At 33.9% G+C, this 22,687-nt stretch overlaps 1 protein-coding gene across 1 annotated transcript in view; it reads left to right on the top strand.

The window, feature by feature from the left end:
* The first annotated feature begins 574 nt into the window (after window positions 1-574).
* Window positions 575-22,687, top strand: part of LOC149088189 (QRFP-like peptide receptor) — a 102,021-nt gene continuing 79,908 nt past the window's right edge. The window contains exon 1 of the mRNA XM_089245443.1: window positions 575-706. The gene's annotated coding sequence lies outside the window, so the exon portion shown is untranslated. The remainder of the gene's footprint in view (window positions 707-22,687) is intronic.

A 22,687-nucleotide genomic window follows, 5' to 3' on the forward strand; every position in this document is an offset into this window, starting at 1 on the left:
ATGTATGACTCAAGTAGAATTAGATAATTTCCTTTTTCTATAGTTTCTATTTCCTTTCGAGAAAACTTCATTTGTTCCTTTAGAAAAACACGGCGCACCTCCATTTTACTGTTTATGTCCATTTTCAGGAAACAATTTCTTTGATTTGATCCGAAAAAAAATAAGAAATAAAGTTACAACATATTCCCAAAGACAACCACTGATTTGAAAGCTATTATATGGTAGGGAAAAAAACAACCTTCAAATTATTATTTTTTCTGCGAAAAGAAGAGATGAATGAATTCAATCTACGATTCGATGAGAGCTAACGTTATCGGATTGGTCGGTTAAAAGCCGAAAGAAATGCTGATTGGTCGAACGTGGGAGGAATCGAGGGGAGTTGATAGTTGGGAGGAAGGGGGCAGCGGTTAGAAGGAACAAGTGATCTCTTTCACTTCACAAAAGCGCTTTCGTGAGCGCTCACCTCAAAGATGCTCTCCGATATCTTCACCTATGCTGTGCTAGGAAACATCGTGAAAACTCTATAGAACTTTACATAAATAATCACCGGACTATAAAAATAACTGTAAAAAAATTTGTGTGAAATTTGATCTCAAATTCATTTTGAGAAACTCGTTTTAAATTTTTTTTTTTTGTGAACTGTGACTTTGTTTAATTTGAAGAAATGTAAAAGGACTTTATATCGTGTTTTTGGAAAGAATTCAGAGTAAGTAAGAAATTATTTTTCTTAGAAAAATTGATTTTAAAGCTATTTAGTATTCGTATTAAAAAAAAAAGAAATTAAACATTTCAGCAGTGTTTTAACTTCCATCACTATTATAATCAGCAATAAAAAGGAAAATTTTATGAGATATTTAAAAATTAAATTTTTCATTCGGCCTGCAAGCAATTGTAAAAAAAATTCAGTTATTATAGTATTATATATATATGTGCTTTTCTTTATAATCAAATTTACCCCAAATGAGAGGAAAAAATTGAAAGAAACAAAGAATTTTTAATGAAAATTTTCTGAGATATCGGTGATTAAAATCCTTTATTTTTAAATGACATGAAATCTTTGTTATTTCAAGACGTGGAAAGTGGCAAAAATTAAGAATTTGGATCACCGGTACAAATACTGTTACTAAAGAAATTATGAATTTTCATTACTGTTTAAATTCGTTGCTTCGGTTATAAACAAGGTATTGAAAACAAAGCATGAAGCATAATTAAGAGTAATTTAATGTAATTGTTCAAGCTCCTTTATACAAAAAACTTTTAATTCAACCCTTTAAGCGGCATTGATACCTTACCTCATTAAAGGCGCCTTTTTCTACATTGACAAGCAAAGATATTTTGTAATGTTGATTTCTAAATGGAACAATTTTTCCTATATCCCTTATTTTCCATCTGCTTAAAATCATAAAAGAAGGCTTACACCATTATATAAAATATGACATTTTATGGAGGACTTAGGAGATTTTGGCTATGTCGTTGAAAGAGTTAAATTTAGATACGATCAAGTCTCCAAGAAATGAAGTCACTATCCCTAGAAAAATCTACAGAAGCATGCGATTATAAAGAGAAAATAATAATGATAACAAAGCAATCATTTTCACTTTGTGAATTTCAATTTTAATTAAATTTCAGCTTTTAATTTGTGAGTGAAAATGCAATTTTCTTTTGATATACAGGGTGATCAGCGAATAAGCCCTTATTTCAAAATTAAATATCTCTACAACAAAGATCAATAGAATTATGCGGTAAACGGTACGTTTATTAGCAAAACTGTAAGAATGTTGTACAGAAATTGCGAAAATTTAGTTTTTTTTTTTAATTTTTTTAAATTAAAAAAAAAAAAAATGGAGATTTTGGGGTTCCGAAAATCCTCATTTGTGTGAAGAGAAACCACTGCATTCGCCTAAAGTTACTGCATGGGCTACGGTATGCGCCAGAGCCATTATCGGTCCCTTCTTCGTGCGAGAAACGATTACTACTGAACGTTACGGTACAATTTTGGAACAATTTGTCAGCTCACATGGCACATACCGCAGCCCATGCAGTAACTTTAGGCGAATGCAGTGGTTTCTCTTCACACAAATGAGGATTTTCGGAACCCCAAAATCTCCAGTTTTTTTTTTTAAATTTAAAAAAAATTAAAAAAAAAAACTAAATTTTCGAAATTTCTGTACAACATTCTTACAGTTTTGCTAATAAACGTACCGTTTACCGCATAATTCTATTGATCTTTGTTGTAGAGATATTTAATTTTGAAATAAGGGCTTATTCGCTGATCACCCTGTATATTGTTTTATACTGTAGAAGTTCGTTATCAAGAAAAAAATGTCAAATAATTACATACAAGAAATTTTTTTTTGTAAATTTATTACATATATAATAGCATATGATTCATTACATAGTGACTCTTTATTTTACACTGTATGATAATTGAAATGTTACATCATTGTAACAACCAGTATGGGACCTTGGTGTCTCCTTGGTGGTTTTCACTAACCTAATGTATTGTTATCATTCATCTAACATATTAATAAAATTGAAATTGAGAAAAATTAACAAACCCTGGGTTCCCAAATTGTGCTCCACGGAACACTAATTGTTCCTTCAAAGATTTCTTAGTGCTCCGCAAAGAGATTGGAAAATAAAATAAAAAAAATTTCAAGTTTTAAAAATTTACATTCATACTAGGTTAAAACTGGGAGCTGCTTCCTTTTTGAATCAACGAAAGCAAATGCTTTTAATATGATAAAATGTATTTTCAGTTTCTAAACATCCTTACTTTCCAAACAATGAAAAAAAATGATGCCTTTGTTTGTACTGTTGTGAATTTTACCCACAAACAGTAAACAGTTGAAAATAAAATTTTATGAGTAAAAACGTATCTTCTAGAAAATATTGAAAATAAGTTCACAGAGTTTAAAAAAATATTATATTACAATGCAAACATAACTGCAAAACTACTGCCCCGTGACCTATCAAATAAAAATATAACAGTTGCGATTCTTCGATTGAAATTTATGACCGAATTTTGAGGAATGTGAATAATAGAGAAAATCAATAATGCATGATATTAATAAATATTTTATAAGCGATAATAAATTAGTTAGATTATGTTCGCTCAAAAATTTTAACATTTGTTATTTTGGTAAGGTTAACTAATGTTATTAAGATGCTTTAACTTTTCGTAGTTGTAATTACAAATAATATAAAGTCGAATCAGTTCCAGTCAAGATCCCTTGTTCGATTACAAAAACATCTAAGGAGGACTGTTCCTTACGCATGGTACTTGCGTTATTTTACGTAGACAAAAACAATTGTTAAAATTTTGAAGCAAACTTGACAATTCAATTAATACTATTGCTTACACAAAATATCTATCATATCATATTCTTTTGATTTTTTCTATGCGACACATCAGTCAAAATTTGGTCATTATTTTCAATCAAAGAATCGCAACAGCTGTATTTTTTATTTGATAGGTAATAGCAGTAGTTCCAGTTCAATGATGTTTACATGTAATATGTTATATATACTGTACTGTATACTTATTTTTAATATTTTCTAGAAGAAGGTAAAATTTACCGATAGAATTTTATTTTACCCGTTTATTGGTTGCGGGAAAAAGTGACAAAGAAAGCATAGTTTATTCATGGTGAATAAGTTTGCAAAGAATGGACGTTAAGAAAATGAGCCTGCTTCAATGCACACTGATTTATTTTTTGCTGCGCAGAGAAATCCCCTACATTGTATATAGTAGCATGTTATTCTGTCACAAATATCGAAATGCTGTGCTGAGAGAAACAAGAGGTCTGTGGAGGTGAAATAAAAGAGAATGTGCCCAATATCTGGGAAAAAAAGAGCACACATTTCATATCGAAATATAATTTTTCTCTTTCCAAGCGAGTGTCTCGTGCTCACCCATGCCACCACCATCTGACGAAAGGCTCTCTGGACTGACATATTTCGTGGGTCTCTTCTGTAGTGCATTTTTAAAGAAAAATGTATATATAATAAGATTTGTGTCCCGGGTCCCCCTGCTAGAGCCGGGGCGGGGTCATGGTGTTCACTGTGGATGGATGCTTGATTTTGTACTCAAAAGATATTCACTGACAATTCGGATGAACACCCCATGATTAGGATCATGATTATTTCAGTTTTAGTCGCGGATAACATTTGAGTTCTTGCACGGGTGCTTTTCTCCACATGATGGTTAGAATCAAAGGTCTTAATTCGTAAATATGCCTCCTAGCAGGCTGACAGGGCTCCTACCTCGTGGCTGCGCATCGACTTTGTGGCTTTGAGAACTTTGAGAAAGTCCAAGTTGTCATCGCTGTCAGTGAAGTCTTTTGCATCTCCATGCCCTTTCAACGTTTCTTGAGTGGGAGGAAGGTGGATCTGTTTTTACCCCCTAGCAACTGGAGGTCATTTATCATGAACTTGTTCCAGGTTGCCCTCAAGAAATCTCGTGAGACGTCAAGACCAATGCCCCCGGCAGTCTTGAGATGATCGTTGGACCCTCGACATCCTGCACTACCACTCCTCGATCAATTCCACCCTCAGTTTCACCACGTAGAATTGGCTTGTGTGTGAGCAGGCAGTTACGTAATGTACTTCGCTGCCTACTGCCCCGCATGAGCATTTGTTGTTGCTTGTCTTTTTAAACTGCTCCAGATAGGTCAGGAATGGACAAGGGTGGGGGGGGGGAGACAGAATATTTTCTCTCTGACCCTTTCCACTGGTTTCAGATTAACCCTCAGACCACGTGAATGACCATGTCATTGGTGTCCGGATCATTCCAGAACCTCTGCAACCCTATTCACGTCCTTCCACGAAAAGTTGCGTGAACCTGCGGATATGTAGTAACTCTTGGAAAAATAAATAAAAATCCGTGCAAGAAAAAGGAAAGTTGTCAGTTCAGAAGACAGACAATTTCACAAAATAAAATAAAAATATTTAATCAAATTACTTTCGTTTTCTGAAAACGCAGCATTTTTTTTTTCAATCGGGACACAGTCATTACATATATAAAAACTAAATTTTAGTTGCATCCAGGTCGAGTGCGACTTTCGGCTTCCTTGTGTGAACGTTCGTGCTCTTTGATTAACTTTTAGCCTAAAGAGTGCTCCATGACTTGGAAAAGTTTGGAAACCAGTGGAACAAACGAACGAACGAGCCAACGAATAACAAACAAATAAAATTTTGGAAGTATACAGCTTGAGAAAAAAAAACGAAACAATATTTTTGAATTAGATTACAATATTTTCCAATTTTATGTAAATGAATCAGAACTATTACAGATTTATTCATAAAGAGGAAAACTAATATAAAGGTATTGCGATATTTGGCAATCCCAGCGAAACGTGCTTGTATTAGGTTGCCGATGTATAAATCAATTCATGTAACATGTCAATGTACTGTACATAGTTCAAAAAATTCATTGTAAATAGGAAAAAGTTAATATGAATATCAAGGAGAGATAAAAGGAGTAGCTATTTTTGAATGGCATCAATACTCAGTCTGCTCACTTATACGTTGTGTTTCATCAAAATTGCCTGAAAATAATTAAAATATTACTGCTCAGTTTGGAACCCCCCAACGAATCGGTACATGCGGGAATGTGCGTGTACGTGTAGTGAAACCTGACGTGAAGTTTTTTTTTGTTTCTCTTAACAAAATTTTTCTTTTGTTTCTCTTTATAAAAGTTTGATAAAAGATCTTTTACAAAACTGGAAAAAACCACCAATGAACCACCAATGTTAATTACATTCTCTCGAATGTAATCTAAAACTTATCTTCTCAGAAACTAAGAGAAGCGACGATTGTTTCGGGATATACGGTATGATGAAAAAAGAAATATATATATATATAATCAGTTTTCAAACTAATTAATTTCTCATAAATGAATCAATGATTCATAAAATGACAATTTGATCATTATTTAAATTTTAATTCGTTTTGACCATTATTAATATGAAATAAAATAATGGAAGTTAAACTCATCAAAATGATAGTATTTAAACATATTTCTTAAATAATTATTATTTTGAGTTGATTAATTCGAAAAATGTAATTTATTGAAATATATTTATATCCAAATATTCATTTGAACCCTCTCAAGTATTATATCAAATGCAAAATTTTCGGAGCTAATGGAAGAATTATTATGATCCGAAAGCAAAATATCTAGGTTTATATTACTGAAATTTAAGCAGTTTTTGTATTTATTTCGGAGAACTATATTTCAAAATACATAAATGTAAAAGCAAATAACAAATATATGCACAATAATGTAACAACAACTACATAAGTAATTCAACGAAATATGAGAAAAATTAATATGTTCAGATATTTTCGATTAATAGCCCTCGAAATACAGTAGAACTTTTCATTTTATCCGCTTTTGAAATCGAGATTTCAGATACATTTCTAAATCAAAAAAAGAATTTACATTTTAAATTTAAGTAAAGTATTTTGCATTAGAGGATGTTTTTAAGTGGCCATAAAATGAATCGATTTCTTTGATAATAGCGAATATTTATGGCTTTTGAAAGACGTAGTTTGAATTACGGAAAAATATCTGTTACACTATGATATAGCTGTTTTAATATCATTAATGCATTTCCGAGAAGAATGCAGATTCACAACATGTTACAGGAATTTATGATCGTATTCTAACGTCTATATTTTAAGCCATAAACTTTTTAACTTTTTTTATGATGAATAATATAGTGATTATAGATTAGAATTTCGATTTAAATCAATTTTTTATTATGCTTTTCCGTAGGTATTTCTATTGTTCCACTCGTTTTTTTTTTTTTCGTAGTTTGTTGTTTTTGCGTATTTGTATTTTTCTTCTCTTGCCAATCTCTGTCATTGGGCACTCCTTGCCTGTTGAGACGTGAATAAATAAATAAATAAATTCTATTTGGGTAAAAGAATGTAATGTTGGACTTCACAGCAGACGTTATAGCATCACTGAGAAGTTCACGCATGTATAGGATCTAGTAGTACTTTCTGGTGATGTTGACCGCATTTATAGATGAAATGTTCGGGAAATAAACGTCTGTTGGTCCAGATTCCGTATAATTTTCTATTACCTATTTTCAAAAATGGCATCGAACTCTGAATTTAAATGACTTATTGAATTCTAAGCAATGATCATGTTTAGTGTACGATAAGAGAGGGAGAATGAGCAGTGCAGGGTGATTCTGGGGGTCATTAATACAAATTTAGGTTAAACAAATGCGAATATTAATTTCTTTCGTCAGAAAATGAATGCATGACCTCTTTAGGCTTTTTAGCGACCTATTTAGGCTCTATTTAATTATAGTGCTATATTATACGAAATAAACACAAGATATACGCTGTGAATGCCAGAATTTGACAAATCCAACGATTTGGTTACCCTCATTTGAAACAAGAAACTCACTGCAAGATTGAACATGAGAATGCATGCGTCTACGGCTGTTACGTTTTTGAAAACTTTCCCCAAACGCCAGGGTTGATTTACAATTTATTAATGAATTAGCTTTTATTTTATCATGACGGCTTGCTGCTTCTACCGGCGTGCTACGTGCGTTGATCCTCCACCCCATGCACCAAGCGCATAATCATCCCACACCCATCCGAGGTGACCCGGAGGGGATGTCGGGACGTTTAATATCAGCTTTCAGTACAAGTGAACCTGAACTTGGTTACCAGCCAGCATTACGAATGATCTTCAATTTAACGGTTTCGAAAAAAAAAAAACATGATGAAGAAAAATAAATCAAACATCATCAATAAATCGGAGATAAACGGGTGGGGAAAATAATTAGACGTGTCGATGGAATCGAAGCTCAGTCCATCGGAGTGGCAACCATAAGCTTAATCACCGAAGACGGACATCGGTTAATGTCGCAGTTAAATACATAAATTTTTAAACATGCGACAGTCGCCAGAAAAAAATTTGGTGCCAATCGACAGTAGAAATCGCTTTTTTTTTATTAATCACACGCACACGCCTTCATGTTCTCAATCTTACCTTTCTACTTACAAAGCTACAGAGTGCCCTTTATCGGAAGGTGGAGAAAGAAAATACATCGTTATAAGAAATTTTGAACAATGTACAAAAATAATAATTTTTTTAATCTTCTTTTTTGTTCCTGTTTATGCTTGACAGCACTCTAATTTCATAGCGTATCAACAGCACCTAATAAACCACACACACAGTCAACTCGGTTATAACGTCAATACTTGGAGGCCTGGGCTGATGGAAAATAACCCAATGGGAAATAATGGTTTACTAGAAGACCCACGGAAAATGATGTTAATTAGCCTTGCTTACAACGTCGATCAAACTGTCTCGAACTCGGTTATAACGACACATTTTTCTACGTTTTATGGTGTTTTTTATGTCTAACAATGATTAATGTCACTGATTAATCCATTAAAATATAATGGATTTTTTAAATCACTTTATATTTAATCAGTCGCAGCTGCGCTGGGAGGGTACTCTCGGCAGAGGGAGTCCCCCGAAGCTTCGGCGGGTGGCCAACGGCCGACTCAGAACTGCCACGAACCGAGAGAATCCGACTGTCTAATTAAAACAAAGCATCGCGACGGCTGGTGAGCGGTGTTGACGCGATGTGATTTCTGCCCAGTACTCTGAATGTATATTTAATCACCGTACATTTTAAATCATTGTATATTTTCTAGTACAGTGCATTCTCGCCAAGGGTTATTTGTTTAGTCGCATTGGGCGATTTCTGTGATAGTTGATAATATTTTTGGTGAGAGTTGGTGATACAGTCGGCCTCGCTTAGTCGGATAACGAACACCTGACTTAAACGGATAAAATCCTCCGGCACCAAAATTTCTCCCAAAGAGACACAATGTTGAAATTCCTCTCTTAATATAATTTCAACGCCGTTTCCTCGCTTAATCGAATAGTATTGCGCTTCAGACGTCAACTGTTAATACACATCAACCACTATAAAAACAATGTTTTTATTTATTGAAACTTTTGGATTAATAGACATTATGTTACTAAGTTCAAATACATAAATTTGAGAGCAGGTACGGCCTTCAAAAATTCAAGTTGTCTCTAATACGCACATTTAATTTTCTCATTTTTGTTTTCTGTTGACCGTTAGAGAGCGCTAACTTTCCTTAATCTTCCCAAAGAAAAGTAAAAGTTTTGGGTATTTTGGTATTGGGATTACTGATCATTGTAATTAAATACAATTTTAATTTGATTTTTTTAATGCCTGATTTTTTTCAAGAAGTTTTATTGATATCGAACCGCCATCAGTTTTCCGATACATAAATTATCCTGACGTTTTAAAATGTAACAATTGAATTAATTGTTCTTGGGCATAATCGGATGTTGTGTGCTGGAATCGATCTGATAAAGCGTACCGAATATACATTTGAAATACAGCATATTGTTTTGGTAATGCAAATTCTTGCCAAAGGTTATTCATTAGCCATATTTGATTATTTCTCTGATAGTTGACAGTATTTTTGGCGAGAATTCGTGATATCTGGTAATTACGACCCGAGTTTCCCGGTTTCCTCTCGATCAAATATGGTCACCCCAATCATTATGAAATAACCGTTTCTTGCACAGCAATTAATTGCATATGATTATATTTTTCGTCAAAAAGGGTCTCGAAAACGCCAACCTCGGTTAAGACGACAAGAATTCACAGAATCTTCGATGTCGTTAGAACCGAACCGGTTTGCTTTTGATAAAATATCGGCACAAACCATCAATAAATTTTCATTTAAAAATTGAGTTTATTTGAATAAATGTAAAAATTATAGAATAAATAATGAATTTTGATTAAATAATAAATAGTTACTAAGTTACCAGCATTTTCTCTAAGAAAAGAATGATAGTCTTTATAGGCAATAAAATGCTTGAAGAAGAGTTTTTAGCGTGATTAGGAAATTGAATTTTCCCAATAAAGGACATAAATAGGTGTCAGAAAGTGCTTCGTAGCGCATACATTCTCGTGTCGGATGAAGAAGTAATTAAATAAACTCAAGTTAGACACGCAAAGAAGTCCGCCTTTGGATGTGTCTTCCAACTCTGAGTCAGTCATACTCTCGCTGGAGTTTCCGTCTAAAAGAAATTGAATTTCGCACAGCGTCCATTCTGCATGGAAAATAAGTACCCTCAGAACACGATGTTCAGGTTTGGAGTTTTAAGCACTTGTTGGTGAACGTGACCAATCCGTGTTTTAATAAGTGAACAGAATTTTAATCAGCGAGTAAAGACCTAACACAACTTACGCTAAATTTTAGTCCCGTTTACATACTTTTCCGGAAAATGTACGTTTTCCCGTTGTACTCGAGAAATTCAATTTCCTCTAATACCCTCGTAATCCTTAATTTGTCGGAATTCTATCGTGATATCAATTAATATCAAATTAATAAGAAATATTCAAATATATGAATGTTATTGCTTTAATGCCAAAAGAAAATTCTGAAAACTTTCTATAAACTTCTGAGAATTGAGTTGAATGTGTCATATAAAAGCTTTAATTCTTAATTTATTATGCGTCACGAACCCTTGTGACTAAACGTCAAGGTCACGGATCTCTTGTAACAGAATAATATTCCGTATTTGATAATGTAAAATGATTTCATGATTTAATTTCTCACCATACGTTCGTTTATCCACGAAATACAAATTTTTTAGATATTAATTTACTTTTGGATAACACCGTACAATAATGTATTTAAACAGCGTTCAGTCAAAATTGGGGTTTCGCGATAATGCTGTTAAAAAAACAATTTTTGAATTGCTTCGGTAAAGCAATTCAAAAATTTCTTTCAGTAATGCTAATCCAAAAATGTCTTTCTGTAATGTTCATATAATAATGTATTTCAATGAGTAATTATCTAAGAATACCTTCCAACAATGGTCTTTAAGAATGTCATCCAGTTATGCTCATGTAATAATGTCTTTCAGTTATGCTCATGTAATAATGTCTTTCAGTTATGATCATATAATAATGTCTTTCAGTAATACTGATAAAAAAATGCCTTTCTGTAATGTTCATCTAAGAATGAATTTAAATGATTATTATCAAAGATGTTGATGATGATAATGATTATTATCAAAGATGTTGATGATGATAATGATTATTATCTTCTATGTTGGAAGGTATTCCAACAAAGCTTACTTATCTAAGAATACCTTCCAACAATACTTATCTAAGAATACCTTCCAACAATACTTATCTAAGAATACCTTCCAACAATACTTATCTAAGAATACCTTTCAATAATGCTTGGTTATCTAAGAATGTCATACAACAATGCTCATCTAAAAATGCTTCTCAGTAATACTCATAGAAGAATGTCTTTCAATAATACTAACCTAATAATCAATTTCTACAGCGCTCATCTGAAAATGCATTTCGAAATGCTTATCTAAGAATGTCTTTCAGTAATGTACATCCAATAATGCCTCTCAATAATGCTCTTCGCAAAATGCCTTTTGATAATCGGCATCACAAAATGCCTTTCAATAATCGTCATCTAAGGATGAATTCCAACAGTGCTCATCTAAAAATGCCTTTCAGTAATGCTCATCTAACAGTGCTTCTCAATAATCGTCATCTGAGAATTAATTCAATAACGATCAATTAAGAATGCCTGCAATAATCATTTTCTAAAAATTCCTTTCCAATAATGCTCATCTTTTGAATCCTTTCTATTAATTCACATCTAAGAATGTCTTTCAGTGATGAACAGAGGGCTATGCGTTCGCCAATAATGCTTAGTAAACAATGTGGCTTTTACAATCTCCAGCTAACAATGTATTTCAATAATGCCTTACCCCAATAACGTGTTTCAATAATGCTCAACCAAGAATGTGTTTCGATTCAGCTATATTGCTTACTTTAGAAATGTGAGGAAAACAATAAAAAATAAATACGGTCATAAATATAGATGGAGCCAGAGATGTTTATGCTGAGCATAATAACGTTCAGCAACCTCTCCCCACGAAGTTTTTGTTTTGTCACGGTCGATCTTCAATCAGCACCTTCTAGAGATAGAAGACCTCAGGGCGGATTGCCAAGTAGTTCATCTGAACGTCATGAGAGTAATCCAGTAAGACTACCTAGCAAGTTTGCCACCGTTTGAACCACAGCATCCTATTTCGTATCGGTTATTGGATGTCTGGCATAGAAATCACCACCTCTGTGTCCGTTTCCGCACAACGATGATACTAGTGTGTGCAGTGGAATTTTCTCCCACCCCGAATATTCTGAGTGAGGATGGACTACTAGCGTGAGCTCGCGACCAGAGTGCAGAGGCCTTCTATCTGCTTCAATACGGTAATGCTATGACCTGAGGAAGGTGGTTCATGGTTCATGAGATTCTCACTACGGCACGTAAGCATTGATCGGAATTCAATTTAATCTTAGCTGTCTAACTGTTCAACCACAAAACCCGAATTTTTGACGCTCCAACAAATATAGACTTCATTATAATCGTTTCAGACAGACAAAAGGCGGAAAAGTGACTAATTTCAGCTAAGTCAGCATCAAAGTTTCGATACGCGGGGCTTCTGGAAATTTAAAAGCATGCCTGCTTCTCAATGTAATTCGTGAAATAATGAAAATCAAAGACAAACTGCAAATGAATGATTTCTGTTTCAATTGTTATTTCTTATCAATGTATAAGAATCCCTAGAAATCACCGACCGATTTAACCCCTTAACGATCCGAAACGCGATATCTCGTCCTAACGGCAATGGAAGGAATTCAATCCACACAGCTCACCCTGGGTTTTTTTACCTCTTTTCTCCTCATCGTGGAGCTTCATTGTTATCCCTATGAACGGAATTTGTTTTTCTTTACGTCCCGGATATAACGACACAGGGTTTTTTTCTATACACCTGTTCAGTGCCGTAACTAGCCCTTCCTGTGCCCTGTGCAAGAATTTGCATTTAGGTCCCTTCTTGCTCATTCTGGGCCTCCATCCAAGTGGGTCCTGTGTGGGTGCACCCGTTTCATCTGCCTAGTTATGACACTGCTCCTGTTTAGTGATCCCTTCCCCTTCTAATATATTTTTCTACTATATACAAAAAATATGAGAAGAGAGAGAGAGAGCGACTCCATAAGTATGATTTTTGCGCAAGGAGTAAACATGATTTTGCTAAATCATTCACTCACTTCGCTTCTGAAACATAGATGGCAGCACTGAAAAATCATACACGACACTAGATACGCGCTCAGACTGTTAGGTACACACATTTACACTTCCGGCACAACTCACTAGGTAGTAAATTGCCCATGGCGATAGACCTGAAATGTGCTCGGTTTGAAAGAAAAAAAGAAAGTTGGGGTGGTAACACACATTTCGGCCTTATAGCGATAATACACAGCAAAAAAAGTTTTGTTTTACTTTAGCTTTAGAATAAATTGAGAAAAAAAAAAAACTTTCGACGAAATAAATTGATAACATTATCCAAAGTCCTGATAAGTATAACTAATTTTTTCCCTTGTTATATATATATGTTGGTCCGTTCCGTTCGTTGCAAAAGTGATAACTATACCCGAACGATAACATTAACCGTAATTACAGTAATTGTCGTCGACTATATATCGATCGCATAAGGGGTTCGAGACAACTTTCCTTGATGCAGTCACTGACGTGCTAACCGTGTGAGACGTGATACCATTCTGTCATGTTTGTATGATGTTGCACATCCACTTGCAACCTTTTCCTATTCCTCATGCATGTTTTTACAGATTATTTTTCATCAAGTCTTCAAAATGATTAATCCCACTCAGATTCAATGCAGCGCATCACAAATAAATTCACAAAATAATCATTTACACTATTGACAAACAGCAATTCAAATACACACAGCGAAGATCTCAGTAAATTTGGTTTCTCATTCCTCTTTACATTTTCACTCTGGTGAATATTGACGACCTTATTTTTGAGGAGAAAGGAACATCTCAAACATCCGCTGTGAAACTGTTGGAACAATCCACAAACTTCACCCACGTGCCATACGCCGTCAACAAAATCGACTTGGCGAAATACTGGCTAAGTACGTCGCCAACTTGGAGCTATTTGCAGAAAAGGCGCTATTTTGCCCATTATCATCGGTTTTTACATGCTACACACACAAAAGTCATTTAAAACTATTCACAAAAATTTTGTATTTATATAGAGTTTCATGTTTAACTTTATACCAGCGTATTAATGCTGATTTTCTATGGTTCCCAGCTTCAAAGCGCGTATGCGAGCCGATCTCTTCTTCAAAAAGTCTCGCCACAGAGAGCAACAGACCTACAGAGACAGTACAAATGTAATTCAATCATAACACATCACTCACTTCACTTCTGAAATATAGATGGTAGCACTGAAAAATCAAACACAACACTAGATACGCACTCAGACTGTTAGATACACATACACTCATACTTCCGGCACAACTCACTAGATAGTAAATCACCTATAGATGGTGATAGACCTGGGTTGTGCTCGGTTTGAAAGAAAGAAAAGAAAGGTGCGAATGTAAATTGGTCTCATTCGAAAAGTCTCTATACACAGAACCGGCACCCCCTGCAACATTGACTCACATAACCAAGATTCATCATCAATTCAAAATACAGAAAACAGATGGCAGCACCATGAAACAACACCGGTTGGCTTATAAATACGTTAGGGCATATACGTTACGCTATATGCACACGCACACGCACTCCAAAATGCAACAGCTCATTAGAAATTTCTTAGAGAAATCTTTACTAGGTGCATGTACGGCTCAGTTTCTCCAGGGTACCTGCAGAAACGCCTTACCACATGAAGATTTGCCCAAACAAATAATATAGGAATATAAAACATGAATTTCCTATAGTCTACAACTTGAATTTGCATGATTGATTACATGATGCTACCCAAACCGTGTTGGACAGAATTCGCGTCATTGCTTTCGCTGTCCCTTTCTCTCAGATTTCAATTCACATTATCCGTGTGATAATACTCATTTCACCCAAATCAATAGACACTGCGGCATCCTTACAAATCATGTTTAATTAAGTTCTAAATACCTAGGCACACACACACACACGCGCGCGAAGTTTGTTTATCCATTGGAAAAAGCGTGGGCTCTGGCAGGAACTAAGTTGTGGTGACTCAGTTCGAGCGGAAGAAAATGAGGTCTATTATGCATGGGAAATATTAAAATTGATTTTCACCGAGATGAGGGAGGGAGGGGGGGGGGAGAGAAGAAATCATTAGCATATGAATCATTAGACTAATTAGACGGTGATAATAAGTCTGCCAAAATATAAACGATACATATTCGGAAATTGATATTTTTAGATTCGAAGACTTTGATGCCGATTAATTAATTTTGAAAAAATTATGTCTTCAAATAGGCATACTACCATAAATATCAAATTAAATATTAGTTCAAAATGATTTTTTATTTGAAAATACCATACAATCAAATTTTCTTATAACGGGATTCAAGGAACCGAGAAATTGAGTCGTTAAAGCTATTATTGATGCCTATTAGTTAGGCTGTGACGGGGCCTTCAAGGGCGTAAAACACATACCGTGTGCTATTTATTGTGACAATGGAATCTACTCAGTACTGCTTCGAAAATTTAATAACTGAGAACATTCCGTTCCGAAAAATCTTATCGGAGTTACGAAACAAGCACAGAGTGTGTCAAAAATGCGTACAGAATTGCTCGGTTTCATTCTCAAAAAGGTCTTGCCCGTTCTCTTAAAGTGATCCTTCTACTTTTCCGGGACATAGTTCGGATTGGAGTATGCCTTAAGGTTTTGGAGACTACACCTACAGCAAGACGTAGATTTGGTCGAAGTGTGCAGAGAAGAGCAACGCGTGCTTTTGATGGTGCTAGGGGCATAGCATAAGCTATGGAGAGAGGCTTGATTTTTTGAATATGTTTGCATTGGAGGAACGCAGGTGTCGAAGTGGATATGACCGAAGTGTTCAAAATTTTCTAATGGGAATGACAGGATGGACCATGAGTTACTAATACATCATCAAACGACTGCTTCGACAAGGGGACGTTTAGTAACTACCGTTTAGTAAGGGACAACTCCGGGTTGTGGTGTCGAAGGAATTTTTTTCCTCTAATAGGGCTGTGAATAAATGGAATAGGAATGTATGGCAACCTGCGGTTGCCATACATTCTAACGCAATCGACACTTGTAAAAGTAAGTACGATAAACATAGTGGGATAAATCGAGAAGTTATTCATACTTAGATAAGACGAGCATCATTTTTCTTATGGGGAGTGTTCATATTTTATCATAATTATTGGTTTTCTATTTGCATTTTTCAGGTAGCTGTATTTTTCCCAGTGCTTTCATTCTGTATTTTTGATATAGTTTAGATATATTTGACATCCCTAAATTTTTTATGGGCTTTTTTTTTCAGCCTTCTCGTTGGGCATTTTGCTTGTTGTGTGCGTTGCATTTGTATTTGAAAGTGTGGGGCTGTTGGCATTTAAATAGATCTTTATATGAGGTACTTTTAATTGTCTATCAATCCTGGGATGTTTGACCCGGTGCTCCAATGCCACCGATGAAGACGAGCCCCTACATTTCCCCAGCTTCTACGTCCGTTATGCATGCTTCCTACGCATTTCTAGGGGGTACGTAAGCTCCGTTTGAATGTGAAGAGGTAAACGAACTTCATATGCTCCTCTAGAATGAAGTAACCAAACTTCGTAGTCAAGTTGTGGGTGATCCCTCGCGATAATGCTCCAGCTCACGGGTACCCCCGGGTGACAGATTGCCTGTCAACACATCAAATTCCAATATTTCTACAACCAGCTTATTCCCCCGATCTCATCCCATGTGGCTTCTAACTTTTCCTGGGATGAAAAATTTGCTTAAGGGGCAGCGATTCTCAGGTTGCGAAGAAGTGCGATGATGAAAGAACTGGTGGATGTGTCAAAAGGAGGCTTGCAAACCGCATTTACATCTTTGTATGAATAATGACAAAAATGCATACTTTGCGCAAGGGAGTTCGAAGGAAACACCAAATAAACAGGTTTTCTATCTATACTCATTCTTCCGTAATAATTTCTGAAACTTTTTAAATCTAGTTATTTTACTAGACCTTCTTGGGGAATTTAGAGTCCCCGTTAAAAAATAAATTACTCTCGTTCTTAAATGAAACGTTGTTTGACTCAACTTCTCTTAAATGGGAAAAATATTTTCACAGGACGCAGGAAATGCTTTCGACTTTTCCTCTTTTTTTTCTTATCCTCTTAATTCCTAAGAGGGTCGCAGGAGAATGCGGTGGATTTTCTCTCTCTCTCGTGTGAAATGGGTCGAATCAATGAGATTCCACCTCATTTAACGGACCAAAGTTACGTATTTTCAAGTCACGTGAATCGAATTCCTGATTGGTTCACCTGAATCGTAAGAGGATAAAGTACCTTTTTTGTCGATTTTAGTGGTAACTTGCGTACTTATATTTATTGCTTTGAGAAAGTATCAAGAATGCATATATATATATATATATATATATATATATATATATATATATATATATATAAGACTTGTAACGTGCACGGTTCTGGTCCATTACTTTTGTGGGCAGATGTTGATGCTTTTAATGTTTCTACTCACCATCCTCACCGGCATTAGTTGGTGGTGGATGATATGAAACATTCTGTGAGACATTATTTGAACCCATATTTTACTGAGCAATATGGAAAGAATTTTTGATTGGACATATGAAAAATCATTACTCTCTGAGTATTGCTGAAAGGCATTGATGGTTGTTAATAATTGGGAGTCATTGTTCGCTTGGTATTATTGAAATTCACATTGTTTGTTGGGAGTTATAGAAACCAATTTTTTGGTTGGCATAATTGAAACTCATTGTTCTTTGGACATTATTGTAAGCTATCATACACTTCCCATTATTGAAAGCCATTGTTCGCAGAACATTACTGAAAGCCATTGTTCGCAGAACATTACTGAAAGCCATTATTTGCAGAGCATTATTGAAATAAATTGTCCGTAGGACATTATTGAGAACCATTGCTCACCTGCATTATCTGCAGTCATTGTTTGTTGGGTATTATTATTGGAGCGTATCGTTACTTGAGCAGTATACGGAAAACATTTTTGTCTGGTCGTTTTTCATTGAGCATCATCGAAAGTAATTTTTTGTAAGTAATTTATAAATAGGCATTGTAATCCGGGTCCCATCGAAACGGGAATTGAGAAATACGGAGATAATTTTTGCCTGAGCATTAACGGAATGCATTGCACCAAATCTTTTTTTGGTAGGAACCTATGGAATGCATTGTTGGCTGGACACAATTGAAATACATTGCTGATTAAAGAAATACATTGTTGGCTGAACATCATTGAAACATATCGTTAACTGAACATCGTCTGGAATTATTTTTCTCTGTGAACTAATAAAATACGTTGTGTTAATTTTTTTTTTCAATTGTGAATTTTAGAAACCTCATTGAAACATCCAATTTCCTTTTAAGTGAATAATTACTGCTTTTGATATTTCTGTGTTAGATTCCATAATGTTCGACTGAAAATGGCCAATGACAGTCGGAATGGTTATTACATACTTTAGTTCATAAAACTTCTGCTATGAGGTACTCGTATATATAATAAGATATATTCATAGCAATAAACTGTGCAATAATAAACAATAACTAAAGGGTGATAAATTACACAATAGTAAACAATGATTAATGACGAATTACATTCAATAACCAATAACACTCACATAAAAATGATAAATTACTTGATAACTTCTATTTCTTTTTATTTAATCACTGCTCTGATATTTTTACACATGCTGCTCTCAATATCAATTTTTTTTTAAATTCCATAAAATAAATCACTTTTATAACATATTTCGATAACTTTCCCACTCATAAGAAAAGACTAAAGATAAATATTCTTCGCTATTTGCTCATCAAAAAAGCAATAAATATTTGCCAAAATTTATCTGTCAATAAATCTTTTTGGACATTTAAAAGTTAGGTAATTAACTTCATATTGTTTGCAAAAAATATATTTAAATTTCCCGTCAATATGGAAATGGAGAGGCGGTGGTAAATAATCGAAATGAAGACCAAATGAGTAAGCACAACATCCAATAACCATTTTTCTCGTCCTCAAAAGTATCTATTTTTCACTTTTTTCTTCTTCTTCATCATTGCAATGAAATTTGACGTTTCAGTTCAATAAGTAAGCTACAATGAAGGAAAAAAAATAAATTGTAGCATCCTATTTCATTTTTCATTTCTATATTGATAATCAGAACACTTGGAACAAATTTACTTTTATGTCATCTCAGATAATAAATATTTGCAATAAAAAAAGTAATGACTCGTGAAATTTCTTACAATGAAAGAAAAAACGACATTTTCTTCTTTTTTTAAAAGAAATTGGAATCACGGAATTCGATATAAATGTAACTCCAAGAACGTTTTCTTGTGTAAGAAAGAAAATTGAAAATTTCCGTCATATATATTCATTCAAGAGAGAGAGAAAAGGCGGAATGTCCAGAATTTTGTTTTTTAGCTGAAGGCGCAGTTTTAAACGAAGCTTCAAATATTCGTGAAATATTTGCAAAGTCGTTCTAATTTCGAATTCAGAATTCAATCGATAGTTTTGTTTTCTCTGCTTTTTGCTTGAAGTTATATAGGATTGTTGGAATAAAGTTGTTTTTTTTTTCCAAGTCTTATGGAATTAGTGGTTGTTGAAAAAGTTTCTTGTGTTGACTTGGAAATAGTGTGTTGTGTTTTTTTTTTATAGGAAATATCCGTAATACAAACATTTCGAGAGAAATTGGTGCGAATGTTTAGAAGAAAATAAGTAATTTATAGGTCTTTAATTTTTAACGTATAAGTGAATTAAAACAAAAATTAATAAAATGATGAAACATACAAAGCCTGAACGAAAGGACGAAATTTTAAATTGATTAAAATTCATATCTCAAAAGAAATTTTAAATAAATTATAGAAATAATCTGAGGGCTCATGAAAATTTCAAATTGAAGAATAAGAAAAATAATTGACAGAAATAATGCCAACACCTATGTAAAATTCAGAGTTAATGGAAGTAATGATTTCAGTATCCATTAAAATCTAGAATTGATGAAAGAAATGAATTATAGAATCGATGAAACAGTAATTCCAACACCTATGAAAATCCAGAATCGATGAAAGCAATGATTACAGAATTGGTGAAAGAAATGAGTAAAAGATTGGTGAAAGAAATGAGTAAAAGATTGGTGAAAGAAATGAGTAAAAGATTGGTGAAAGAAATGAGTAAAAGATTGGTGAAAGAAATGAGTAAAAGATTGGTGAAAGAAATGAGTAAAAGATTGGGGAAAGAAATGAGTAAAAGATTGGTGAAAGAAATGAGTAAAAGATTTGTGAAAGAAATGAGTAAAAGATTGGTGAAAGAAATAATTAAATAATTCATGAAAGAAATAATTAAATAATTCATGAAAGAAATAATTAAATAATTCATGAAAGAAATAATTAAATAATTCATGAAAGAAATAGTTACAACAGTAATGAAAAAAATTATTCCAGCACCTATGAAAATACAGAATTGAAGAAAGAAATAATTACAAAATTAATGGGAAAGTAATTACAAAATAAATGGAAATGTAATTCCAAAATTAATGAAAAAATACAGAACTAATGAAAGAAATGATTCCAGCATGAAAATCCACAATTGATAAAAGAAATAATTACAGAATTTATTATAAAAACAATTCCAGATGTGATGAGAGAAATGATTAAAGGATTGGTGAAAGAAATGATTCCAGCACCTATGAAAATTTGGAATTCATGAAATAAACAATTACAGAATTGATAAAAGTCATAATCATAGAATTGACAAAAAAATAATACCAGAGTTGATTGGAAGGTGAGTTAAGGAGAAAAAAAAAAGTAATCCCGAATTTCAATAATTTGCTAGTCTTTATGGTCATCTTTTTGTTATGGCCAAAAAATGTAGTATGTGATATCCAAATTTTTACATCATAACATATGAGCTCAATACGTAAAGTGTCCATTAAATGCAGAGGTTTTGTCTTAGTGATTAAATAATTGTAATTATTTTCGAAAACACACAAAAGTCATCGAAGTTATTAACTGTTATTCAGTCAACTATGAAAGTTAAAACTGGCGTAGAGGCTGAGCATTAGGTGCAGGAATGTAGCCATCAAGTTCTTGAGGAAATAAGTTTAAATTCTTCCAGACAAGAAGAACTTATAAAGTAAGTTATAAATCCGGGCCGTGACGCAGGAACGAATGGGCCGATCCGTGAGAAGGACACTTCAAAAATGCTAACTACATGTAGAAAAGGGACTCGGTTGTAATATGTCCCTGGGCTGCTGCAGCTCACGGTTCAGACTTGGAATTGAAATAATATTTCTAGGTATTAAAATGACTTTCAGACTTCTTTTCAACATAAAATTATGATCATTATTTATATCAGAAGAAATTGCAGAATTTACATAGTTTTCATACGACACGATTTCTAATAAATTTGCGTGAAATGCTGGAAGTGAATTTTAATTTTTGGTTTATGAACACAAGATTTTATGAGAGAACACATACATCTCATGTGGTCCTGAATCAGCAAAACCACTAAAATTACTCATCGAGTATCATTTGTGTTTCGATGTGAGACTTCTTGAACAAATTTATTAGCGCTTAATCTGTCAAATGTGTCGTAAATGTCAGGAACATATCGTAGTCGCGTGACTTTTGTGCTGCTTTCGTCTATTACTTTCGCGGGTAAGGTTATGACAATAGGACTATAAAAGTATTGTTTATGCGGATTCCTGAAAAAAAAAAGATGTACTGGGAATATAGAAAAGTATTTCTAACCGCTATTTCCTAATAATATTTATTGAAAGGCGATTTGCACGAAATATAGAGTATTTCCAAATGGTATTTCTATAGTATAAGTGCCATTCTGTGTGTGCAACGCTTTTATGCACCCACACACAAAAAAAAAATATGCAAGAACTCATGCTTTGTCTTCAATTTTTTTTTCTTTTATGAGGTCCTTCAATAAAAAGACTCAAATGTTAAAAAAATTTCAGCTCAATTTATCGAATTAAAATTACAAAAATTTTAGTGCTATTTTTCTTTAAAGATCAACTATTGATATAATTGGCATGTACATTGCAATCATATTTCATTTTTAGATGGACGTAGAAAAAGTTTGTGCCCCGTCCTCCAAACATGTCAAAATGGCTCCAATAATGAACCAAATGTTCAGCGTTACTGAAGAATGCAATCTCACAGTTATAAAGCGTCAAACTAAAAAGCATTAAGCCCGAAGCATAAAGTACGGTCGTCCCCGCTTAAACGGATAAAATTCCCCGGTACCAAAACTTCTCCCATAGAGACAATGCTGAAGTTCCCCGCTTAACATGGTAATTTCAACGATTTTTCCCAGCTTAATCGAATATTACGCTTCACACGTTAACTGTTGATACGCTGTAATAACTATACAATGATGATTTTATTGAATGAAATATTATTGTAAACATTTGCTTCGAGTGACAATTTTTGTTTTTGGTTGCAGCCATGGTTGTACGATCTGTTACGAGACTTGCACAGGGAGATACATTCACATTTGCGCCTGAAGCTGGAAAATGTCAGAAAACCCATTT

This window comes from Pholcus phalangioides, unplaced genomic scaffold, assembly GCF_987345545.1.
Source record: "Pholcus phalangioides strain wild (caught in Gottingen) unplaced genomic scaffold, Ppha-v1.0 ptg000003l_1, whole genome shotgun sequence".
NCBI classification, from domain to species: domain Eukaryota; kingdom Metazoa; phylum Arthropoda; class Arachnida; order Araneae; family Pholcidae; genus Pholcus; species Pholcus phalangioides.